Here is a 12,638-nt window from a genome sequence, read left to right on the forward strand (position 1 = left end):
AAGCACCTCGCAGATGGAATCTTTGCTTTGATGAAAAGATCAAGGAATTTGGCTTTTCTAGGAGTGAAGATGAATCTTGTGTTTATGTCAAGGCTAGTGGGAGTATAGTTAGCTTTTTGGTATTGTATGTGGATGACATACTACTCATAAGAAATGACATCCCAACCTTGCAGGAAGTAAAGTCCTGGATTGGGAAGTGTTTCGCTATGAAGGACCTTGGTGAAGCTGCCTATATCCTAGGGATAAGGATTTTGAGAAACAAGAGTAAAAGACTAATTGGACTTAGTCAAAGCACCTATGTGGAGAAGGTGTTGAAAAGATTCAACATGCATAACTCCAAGAAAGGTGAGTTAGCTATTCAGAATAACGCCAGACTGAGTAAGACACAAAACCCTAGTACTGAGGATGAGATAGCAGAAATGAGTCAAATACCTTATGCTTCAGCTGTAGGATCGATCATGTATGTTATGACGTGTACTCGACCTGATGTAGCCTTTGCTTTGAGCATGGTTAGCAGGTATCAGGGGAACCCTGGCAAGGAACACTGGACTGTGGTAAAGAATATCCTCAAGTACCTGCGAAGGACTAAGGACTGGGTCCTTATCTTCGGTGGGAGTGATGAGTTGAGAGTTGTAGGGTATAGTGATGCTAGCTTCCAAACTGATAGGGATAATTTCCGCTCTCAGTCGGGTTGGGTCTTTACCTTAAATGGAGGAGCAATCACTTGGAAGAGTTCCAAGCAGGAGACAATAGCTTATTCCACTTGTGAATCAGAGTATATAACAACAAGCGAGGCAGAAAAGGAGGCTATATGGCTAAAGAACTTCATCGGAGACCTTGGAGTTGTACCAGCTATAAAGGAGCCAATGGAGATTTTCTGTGACAACAATAGTGCAGTTGCTTTAGCCAAGGAACCAAGAGATCATGGGAGATCCAGACACATTGACAGAAAATATCACTTCATCAGACATCGAATAGAAGAAGGAATCCTCGTGGTAAAGAGGGTATCATCGGATGAGAACCCAGCAGATCCCCTCACGAAGGGACTGAGTAGGGTTAAGCATCTCCAGCATGCTCAGAGCATAGGGCTGAAGGATGATATAAGTTTTAGTAGTTAGATAAATTATGAAATTTGTAAAGTGAAATTGACATTAGATGATGAATAAAAGGTGTTTTATTTATGAGTAAAGTGTTGCTATCTCTTGTCAATCGTTTACTATATTTCTTTTGCATGTTTTGACTTCCAGAATAATTATGTTTGGTATATCATATTATTCAATTCTCCACAGTCGGTCATATGTTGGAAGTAGGTATGAATCAAGACTGTCATGATTGGTTGCAGAGGTCTAAGGTGTTGGACATGGCTACAACAATCATGAGTGCTCATCAGTTCTGAGCATTGGACTCAACCCACGCTCATTGGAATCACTTCATGGAATTTTATCTCGAGTGATCGTGAGACGGTAATATCATATAAGTCTTCAAACTTAGAGATATGATTTGTTACTTACGAGTTGATTATGCATTGATTGTACGAAAACGCATTGGTAACTCGATGTTATAAAACGTGCCTTTGTGTATAATCTGGGCCCCTCGATGATTGTGTTTTGACCTATGTAACGGGCCCGGTCAGAAGTAAATTGATGTGTTCAGTTAAGTTATATGTCAAACAAATCGGTAATCCATAAACAAATGCTGGACAATAAGTAAGACCATGTTCCATGTATTTGTCCGGTTGATATCTTGAGCAGAGGATTATATTATCACTTATCTAAAATGGTGCGTTCTAGTTCAATAGACTTTAAAGAGCTACGATTGCTGATCGGTTCCTGAAGTCATAATTGCAACTATAGTTATTAGACTTATCCAAGTGGGAGACTGTTGGATATTGTGTCTAAGTCCATAACTATATTTGGTATGTACTTGACCCGACCCGGCATGGTCCATTTGGGTTGCACTTCACCCGAACATTTTATGGATAATATTTGAGAATCGTACAAGTTATGATTTATTAATATATTATAAGTTCTAATATATTAATATAAGATCATATTATTTAATTAGTATTGATCTATAATTAATCTAGGATTAATTTAGAGATCAAATATATTACTAATTAAATATGGGCTTCTATATTTATTTAGTGTGGGCTAATGCTTATTTGGAATGGGCTAGGCTTGCATGGAAAAGTCCATGGATACTCCATGGAGCTTTAACCCATGGATCTCATGGAAATGAAGAGACATGGGTATTACGGTTTACATGGATGTAACCCTAATCCACCACACTATATAAAGGAGGCTTTGGTTTTTGAAATCACACTAGTTGACACTTGTTGAGGTGAGGGCCGATTTCAAGATAGTAATAACTATTCTCTCAAAGTATCAAGTTTGTGGTGATTTGTGATTTCCATTTGAGGCATTCACACTATTGGTGCTAGGATCTAAAACTCCAAGCAATCAACTACTACCACAAGGTAAGTATTTCTACTAGCTTTATTTGATTCATGTTCCCCATGCCATGCTAGTTAGGATATGAACCTTGGAAAAATAATTATTTGCATGTATCTTAGACAAACATAGATCCAACGTTTATTAGGGTTGCATGTACACTTAGGAAGTGTTAGAATGCTCAAAACCCATCAAGTGCAGATAGGAGAGATGATATGTCTCTATTCTTAGTTACTAGGATACATGCATATTGCAATCGTTAAGAATCATAGAACATTATATCTATAAGACTCTTAAGTCCAGAGTCCTCAAATGTCAAGATCCTTGTACGTCAAGATCCTTGGATCTTCTTGTGTAAAGATCCTTGTGTGACAAGATCCTTGTATGTTAGGATCCTTGTGTGTCAAGATTCTTGAGTCCCTGCACAACAAACATTAGCTAGGGTTGGGCGTTAGTCTAGGTAATGCGCCTCCTATGCTTAAGTTAGTAATGGTATTTGAAGAGATCCAACAGTAATAATAAAAAAAAAGGGTAAAAGGTAAAGGGTATGTGTACCTTAAGTGTGTTAGAAAATAACTAATCTTACTTACATAAAATAAGCTTTATGATGTATAGCATTCCAAGATCTTGGCAATATATCTCCATCGAGGGTAGCTAGCAAATATGCCCCCTTTCCTGCTTCAACATCTATGTGATATGATCCTTCCTATTTAGGTGCTAGTTTACCTGCACTAGGATCCTTGGTGTTTTGGAATGTTTTTCTTAATACTAAGTCTCCTATCTGGAATCTTCTGACTCTTATATTCTTGTTGTATGCCTTGGTGATTCTCTGTTGATGAGAAGTGATGCGGATCTTGGCAAGATCCCTAAGTTCCTTAATAGTATCAAGATCCTGGGCTGAGATCCTGTCATTGTTTTATTGACTTTGAAGTAGGTATCGTGCTTTCGGGATCTCTACTTCACTAGGGATCATTGCTTCTGCTCTGAACACTAAGGAATATGATTTTGTTGCTATATTTCGCTTGATCATTGGCTTGAGGGTGAACAGGAGTGGACATTATCATTTTGTTTCCCCAACCTGTGCAAAAGTCTCTTGTCCTTTTGCTTATGAAGTGGGATCTATTGTCGCATATGATTTTGGCAGGGATCCCGAACATGGTCAAGATATCGCGTTTAATAAATGATACTAACTCATTATCTCTTACTTGAACAAAAGCTTTGGCTTCTATCCACTTCGAGAAGTAGTTGATCATCACTAGGATGAAGACTTTTCTCCAGGAGCTACCGATAATGTGCCAACTGTAATGCCCATGTTTCGGGACTAAGCAGTAGTAGATGATGTAATAGTCTAGGTCAACTATTGTAACTCTTTTTTGAATTAATAAAGATGAATTATTTGAGTATTATGTGGATTATGTGCATTTATGTGCTTATTACTTATTTATATATGGATAATAAATAAAGGATAAAAATAAGCATCAAAATTAAAGTGTGAGATCAGCCCGATATCTTTACATAAAGTTGATGTGGCTGAAACAAGGATTCCGGGGATATAAAGAACGTTGAAATCTGAGTTATAACGAAGAAGTTACGACCCGTCGAAGTTTCGCAACGGAACCGGAACGACACTGGGAAACGTAAATAATGAATTTATAATAGAGCGATTTTTAGCCTTAGCGATCTAAAAAAAGTTGTAGAATACATTAAACAAAGTGCATCCATAAAAAGAACGCCCAAATCTGACTTCGTATGAGTAAGTTATGATTTTTCGAAGTTTCGGCTTAGCAGTGCACAACCCGGAGTTCGAATATTTGATTAAGCGGTTTCTAGCCGACACAACCTAAATAATCCAAGATCTTGTTAATAGTAGTGTAACGGTAAAAAGACAGACGAAAACGGATGTCGGATGAAGAAGTTATGGATTTTTAACGGACCAATCCTGTCCCGGCATGTTAAAAATATAAAATTTAAAATAAAGTCAAAACTAGCTGACAGAGTCTAAATGAAAGTTGTAGAGTACGTTCCTGCCTATGCGTGGATATAAAGAACGTTGAAAATGGAGCCCATATGCGAAAGATATGAATTTTTGAAATCGGGAAGGAAATTTGTTAAACTTGATGCGAAACCGATGACGTGGCTGAATTTTAGCCATAGCTTGCTGATCACGGAGTCACTTCGATCTTGACAAGTCACATCTTGGACACCCAACGCTCGCATTGAATGCCCCGCGTCAGAGAGGGTTACTGTCACACCCCAAAACCAGTAACGGCGGAAACGTTCTGGGGCGGAGGACGTCATGTATAATATCAACAACAATGTAAAGTAGTAAACAAGCAACAACATCATCCATTGCATTAATAATATAATTATTATACAAATGTGTTCTGTCAAATTTTGATAAACACTAAAGCATAAATCAAAATGAAAGATAAGTCTTGAACAAGCTCCATCTTCCTTTCTCCTTGCATCGGTACCTGTCTATGATGACCTGTGGATACAAGTAATTTTGAAAGCGAGTATCAGCTTTGAAGCTGGTGATATCATAAGTATTAATGTGTCTTAATTTGTAAAACTTATAATTTTTAAGACTTGACATTGTTTTGAAAGAAAGCTCGTATAAGTATGAAAATGTTTGTAGAACAATTGTAAATGTTTGAAAAACCCTAGAAATCCCTATGATTCCTATTAGTAACAAAAAGAGTCTTCTACCAAGACTTGACTGTTCTCAATGTAATCTTCTCTCAAAACCTAATTGTTTTGAATGTAGTCTTCTACCAAGACCTAACTGTTCTGATTGTAGTCTTCTACCAAGACCTAACTGTGTTACTATTATTATCATTGTAAGAAAATGTATCCTTTGGTACTAGGATACTTAAATATAATTCACCTCATTGGTTATGTGAATGAGTCACAAAATAAAGGTAATAGTACAACTAACCTGAATATTACCCTTTGGTACTAGGGTAACTAACATTGTTAACTTTAAGACATCCGTAGACACCTCTGTTGCTAAAAGTTGGGTATAGGAATAGTCAGTCCCTTAAAGTATACCTGTAATGGTATCAACCGTTGACATCCGTGGATGTGCTTTTACCTCTGTAGCTAACAGAGATTCTAGGAATGGTCAATCCCGCAACGTATCCTTTGGTACTAGGATAGTAAATCCATTCTAACTCGTCGATTATGTGATTGTATCACAAGGTAAAGGTAAGAATGAGGATTTCATAACAATATCTATACATATAAAATGTAATGATAACTCGTCATATATTATCTATGTAAACTTAATCATGTAAAGGTAATCATGTAAATGTACTTATGTAAGTGTACTCATGTAAGTGTAATCGTGTAAATGTAAACATGTAAATGTACTCATGTAAATGTACTTATGTAAATGTAATCATGTAAATGTAATAGCTGTAACATATGTTCTCTCCCTATCTACCAAGTATTGAGTCATGAATGAACTGACTCATTGTATGATATCGCGTTCTAGTAATAGTTCTAGTATCTCCCTAAACTACCCATATGGTAGTTTACTAGTAATCTAACTAGTAAGTATGGACATGGATGTATACCCTTGCTACCAAGGGAATATGTTGAACTGGAAGGAACTTTTATGACTATATATGTACACATGATATATAACTAATATTTAAATGACTTTCGGACGATTACCCGATATCCCACCAGACCACATCTCAAGGCACGAAAACGAAATAGGGTGGATAGCCTTCCTAAGTCTTTTAAACATTTCTTATATAACTATACATATAGAGGCATGCCATTTATAATACAAAAGAATAAATAAATTTTGTAAGACATTTGAAACATAAATATTATTTTAAGAAAAGATCGACTCGATGTCAATCTATAAAACAATTTGAAGGCATAAGTTTAATAAAACAGTTTAAGTATAAGGAAACATTTGTTTGAAACACAGTTGTAAATAAGTTTGAAAGGTAATGTACGGAGTAAGATGTACAGTGTAATAAGGAGTTTAAAACATATAAAATGTTTATAAAAATCATTTGAAAGAAACTGTTTGGTAAAACGGCTAACGAGTAGCCAAATCATTTGAATGTTGTATATTAATCACGTGTGATTGATGTAATAACTAGCTTAATTCTACTTATTAATCACATGTGATTGATATAATAACAAGCATGTTTCTACATGTACCCCCCTATAAAACATTTAATAATTGTTTAAAACATTAGTTAAGGGGTATGAACTCACCTGCAGTAAGTGACTGGAATTGCACGGACTGTTATCGTACGGAAGGATCGGACAAGTGCTTGGTGTCAAGTGAAGACTTAGACACACATAATGATCCTAATTACATATGAAAACATATGTATATAAATAATTAGTGATTAAAACACTAATTATACAAGTAATAACATTTAAGCGCGAGGAAAAACACTTTTGGTCAAGTGCTAGGAGGCTAATGGGTTGTAACAAAGGAGTGCAATGCCCCTAATGGAAGTTTATGGTCAAATGACCATATGATTTGGAGTTTACGGCCCAGGGGAGTAAACTCCTGGCCGTAAACTCTCCTTATGGTCCCTAATTGAAGCTTAGAATTACTACAACTCTGGTGGGGAATTGTTTCAAGGCTATACAAGTGTTTTGGGTACCATATGAACTCCTTTGGGGAGTTTACGGCCTAAAGACCATATTCCCTTGGAGTTTCCGGCCGTAAACTCCCTTGGGAGGGTTTATATGGTGCTTTCAAGTCTCTAATTTAACTAGGAACAAATATAGGCTTTGGTACTTGGCTTTAGAAGAGTTTATGGCACATTTAGCACCATTTTATGGAGTTTATGGCCATAGAACCTTTTGGGCTGTAAAATCCCTCACTCTTGGTGTTCTAAGTATTTTAACTAGTCCAAAACTCAGCTAGGTACATGCCCAAATTGTCTCTTGGCTTAAGGAAGGATTTAGGGTGTCCTTTGACCCCTTTAAAGGAGTTTACAGCCCAGGAAATACTCTTGGCCTTAAACTCTTCCACACTTGTGTTTCCATGAGTTTTCTAGGTTCTAAACACTATAGGGTATTTGTCTAAAATAGAGTCCAAGCCTTTGGGGTGATTAGGGCACATTTAAGCCCTTGAAAATGGTGTTTACGGTCCAAGAAACTCTTGGGCCGTAAACTCCTATAACTATGTGTTCTTGATTGATTTCTAGCCTCTAATGATCATACACAATACCCTAAGCTAGTTACCTAACAAGGAAATGGGACTAGATGGCCTTTAAGCTCCATTTTGGAGTTTACTCCCCAAGAACGTTCTTGGGCGGTAAACTCCTGGATCTCATATATTTGACATATAATCTATGTTAATAAGCATAAAACAAGCATTATAACACAACTAGAGAAGTATACTCACAATCTGGGATAAAAACCTGAAGATCCATGAGAGAGAATTTGGCTTTTCTCTAATTGGAATTCAACTAATGAACCAATTTGGTTAAGAATTCTATTTATAGTCCTGAAATATTTTTGGTAGAAAATATTTTTATTCCTGGAATGAACTCTAATGTCCTAGAGTAATGGAACAACAATGTTGCACAAAACCCTAGTGCAACCACTCTCCTAATATCTTCTTAAGTGTAAATCCTAAAAACTGCCTAACTTACACTCGGAGTCTGAATTTTCACTGTAATTGATCTACATCTATTGGCTTGATATGGTTTGTTCAGAATGGAAATTTCGGGTTGTCACATCATCCCCTTGTTAAAGGGAATTTCGTCCCGAAATTAGAATTTAGGCAAGGAAGTATGCACGAATGATCGAGTCGTGAGGAGGAAGCTTTCTAATTGATTGGTTCTAGTGCACTTAAGTGAAATCGGGCTCTCGGTTGGTATTCCAACGAACCTTCACTAACTGGCGACGATGTTGCTTCGTCCGCTTGCCCTCTCGGTCGAGGGTCACTACGATTCTAATACGAAGGTGAGGATCTCGACGAGTGGACTTGCAAGAGTCCTAACGGAAAGATGTGGTTTGACGATCGAGAAGCGAAGAGTAGAAAGTATGTTACTGAGTTCGCGGAGTAGGTCTAGTTGTGCGAGGTGCAGGACCGATTCTGATAAGAATCTCGGAGGTCCAGTCTAACTTGGATTTAGCTTTCCACGCTTTACGAAGCGTATTAAGCCATTCCCAGAGTGAGTTATCCTAAAGAACTTGGTCACTCACTTGGAATCTCAAAGGTTCCTTTTCTTGCGTAACCTCCCAGTCAAAGGCCACCCCTTGCTGGGTTAAAGTTGTACAAGTTTCTGTAGCTTGCGAGGAGTTCTGAACGAACTAAGGCGGTAGGTCGGTAAGACCTAGAATTTGGAGAAAGATTGTCAGCGTCTCTGGTTTCGATAAATGCTCAACGGTTTTGAAAAATTGAAGAGTACTCAAAATTTCCCACACTACTAATAGTGGGTCTTAGAAATTTGACTCTTCAATTTCAAAACTCGTGCTTTGAGAACATCGTTAAAAGTTCCTCTGAAGGAAATGTTCCTATGGGTTCCTTCTTACTACAAGGGTAGATAAGTAAGTCATTACATGGATAAATGACGAACTGATCCAAGTAAGAAAGATGTACCTTACTTGTTTAGCTCATGAAAGCTATGGGTGTACTGGTCCTACCCGAAGGGTATCACTACAGACTCGAAGTGTCTGCATCGAGTTCAGGAGATAGTCTTCCGGACATCCTTCCCTAACACTCGAACTGGTGATATTCGGATTTCAGATCCATTCCTGGAAGTAGTTTCTTTCCTTGCGTTTGCTCAACCATTTCGTCTACGAGAGGCAGAGATAACGATTTCTAATGAAAAATCTCGACGGAGTCCTCGATAACCGAGGTACATACAATGCGATCCGTCGTTCTCTGGAAGAATATTATCGGGGTTCTCCAGGGTGAGAAACCTAGTCTTCTAATTCTATTTCTATGTAGTTCGCTAAGTTGTCCGGACTGTTCTTGTATCTCCGTGGGTGTTTAAACTATAGGGTGATCTGTTTACGAGAGTCGTACTGGGTTCTAAGTTTGTTCGCATGACGATGCGATTACTCGTAGGCTTATGCAGTTCTCCGTCCTGAAGTTCATATTAGAATTCATACTTGGTTCACAATCACCATTTCGTGTATACGAGTCATATATAATTAAGGTTGAAAAGGTAGTCGAATAATTGATTCTTCTTTAAGCTCATATCCCATCGAGGAAAAAGAATCTAAAGTGGAATTATCAATTCTAAACCTGTAGAAGCTTGATTATATATCACTCTTATGTATACCTTCCTTAGTGATAGATCAATTGCATGAATCCTTGTATTAAACTTGACGTACTGTACGAGTGGTACTTCAGGGATTTCTTCGGAAAGAAAGTAACTAAGAGGTACTCCTGGCATGAGTACTTCGGTGTTCTGATGTGACGGTTTCGCTAAAATGACGTTTACTAATAAGGAGACGTACGTAAAAAGCTGTGTTTGTGAGGATTAAATTGAATCGAGTCGTATGATAATGTCGAAATCATACCGAAACTTAAAGGCATTAGATTTGAACATAAGACGTTTACAGACAAAACACAACCGTGCAACCATGAACAGAGTTACAGTACTTTAGATTTACCACAAGACTATTGCTGCGAATAAGGTATACTACAAAAGACAAGTATACGCAGCACGAGATTCCCTATACAGATAGGATCTCGCAAAAGGTAAGACTCTAGTTGCACTAGTTCTAGATAATTTATAAGTTTGTTACAACGAAACGCCTTAATTGCATTTAACGTGGTTTCGGATCAGGCTCTCCTGCAGCTGTGATCCTGAGAATTCTCCCATCTACGCTAGAGTTCTTTGCTATCGGGCAATCTTTCTTGAAGTGCCCTACTTCCCCGCATTGGTGGCATGCGTGGGTAGTACTAGCTTTGGCGACGGGATTGCGGTGTTTAGCCAGAGTTATGTGGACACGAGTGCCTTCCTCGTTACTCCACCTTGAAAATTGTTTCTTAAATCGTTCTGCGTTATAACTCATCTTGTGTGTAGGGTTAGTCCCGATGAAAGGGGCTTGAGTGATGTGTCATTTCTGTGCTCCACAGTCACGAGCATGGTGCCCTATATTCGGGCAATTGCAACATTGCATCTCATGGCAAGTCCCATGATGATGGAAACCACAAGTATCACACTTCGGGAGTTTTCCCTCGTATGGCCTGCTCGACACTGGGATGGCAGGCGTTTCCACTTGTTGCAATTGCATATCCAGCTTATGGGATTTCTTGCGTTCTTTCTGGGCTTGACGCTTTCGTTCGTTGTTCTCTGTCTTTCGGCTTTGCGTGCCAGTGATTGTTACTGTTTGTTGGTTTCTCGGTTTGGTACTACCATCTAAACTCTCGACTCCTTCTTCAGTCTTATTGGTGTTGCCTGAGTTGATGTGTGTAAGGAAAGTTGTCACACCAGCTGCTACTGCAGCTTGTAATGTAGCGGCGTCGATATGGAGGATAGGGATTTCGGTGCTCGGCTGATCGCTTCTGGATGACGACATGATTCCGTAATACGAAAATAAGGAATTTGTGAGCGATTCTGGTTGACCCTGATGTACTTAGATTGTTCATGTAAAGAGTACGACTATGTTCTCGAAAGTTTGACCTACATCCCTATGATGTAGTCCTAGTACTGAGTAGAAGTGTGTTTATGAAGGGTTGACCTACATCCCTATGATGCAGTCCTAGTAACGGGCGGAAGTAAGTTCGTAGAATGGTCTCAATACGTTTGTTGTTCGAGTTGAGGTATCGTGGGTTGGTGAATAACAAGTTCTAACCACTGAAAGAGATTTGGAAATGTCTCTAGCGCTAAATTACTATAGTCCAATGACTTGACTAAAGCATGTTTCAGATAGACCCCATTGAAATTATGATAAGAGTACTTGAATAAAGAATGACACAGAAGTTAGCCGACTGTCAATATCTTGATACTCACGACGTAAAGATTCGAAAAAATGACCTTGTAAAGGTCTTACATCATATTCACGGAGAAGATAGTTCTTGACAGCATAAAGACCTAATTACAGTACTTACGGTACAAGATAATTTCATAGAAAATGCCACATCGGGCATAGACAGAAAAACACGATTCCTTTTTATAAGGAAAAATTAAAGTAACTGGTCTACTACTGGCGACGGTCATCCCTCTGGTGAACTCTCAGTTCAGCCAATCGACGTTCCATGTCAAGTAGGTGTCTTTCGTACACCCGCTGGCGTACTCGAAGCTCTAAGACTTCGACTCGTGATTCAGCCAGCGCTTGCAGCAGGGTTTCATGGTTTCTCTCTGATTTCTCGCGAGCATCTTCTAGACGAATGGTGCGGAGGGTATGCATTATCGCATTGGCGACAACTTCATTAACCTGATGTAGGGCTGTCCTGCCTTGAATCTCATTTCGGGCCACTCTGCGGACCAAGATTTGCAAGACTCTATCTGCTGAGCCCCCATTGTTCAAGTCGTAAAAGCTTCGGTCGCCATTAAATGTCATGGGCTGATCTTGTCCTTGGCTCCATGTTTCCAAGCATTCCACTCGCTTAGGGGTCGGGGCATGAAAAGCCGGACGAGGGTTAGGAATTGGAAAGGGAGCTGCTCGGGGTAGGTTCTCAACCTCTGGTTCAGAGTTAGCATCATACGAAAGGTCTTCATCATGGTGATCATTCAAGGGGATAGGATGATAATTATCTGATTCTTCTCCAAACCAACCAGATATGACTTCATTCAGAAGATACTGGGTGCCGAGGGGATGAAGTCCAACTATGTTATCTATGCGAGAATTTAGGGTAAGAGAATAATTATTATATGAACTATCTAGATAATTATTTAGAAAACCTTCATTAGTTACATCGCTATTTGTGAAGTGCATACCAGCTATGTGTAATCTAAACAGGATAGACCTTTGAATAAGTGACCTTAATTCCAAATTCACACAGAATAGGGGTAAGGCAAAATTATCATAGATTCTAAGTCTATAACATCCTAATTACATATAGCCTTAGTGTATCCACTTAGCAACTATCAACTTAGTAATGAAGATCCCGTTTTAAATTCTAAAGTATAAAGTACTTCTAGTAACACCAAATACTCCTATAGTATTTTAAATTTTAATGTTATGTTCTATTGTTCTCATTGTGGTAGGGTTGGTAAGATTTTAGCATTGTTGCAACCA

This window comes from Lactuca saligna, chromosome 2 (genome assembly GCF_052625555.1).
Source record: "Lactuca saligna cultivar CGN05327 chromosome 2, ASM5262555v1, whole genome shotgun sequence".
NCBI lineage: Eukaryota > Viridiplantae > Streptophyta > Magnoliopsida > Asterales > Asteraceae > Lactuca > Lactuca saligna.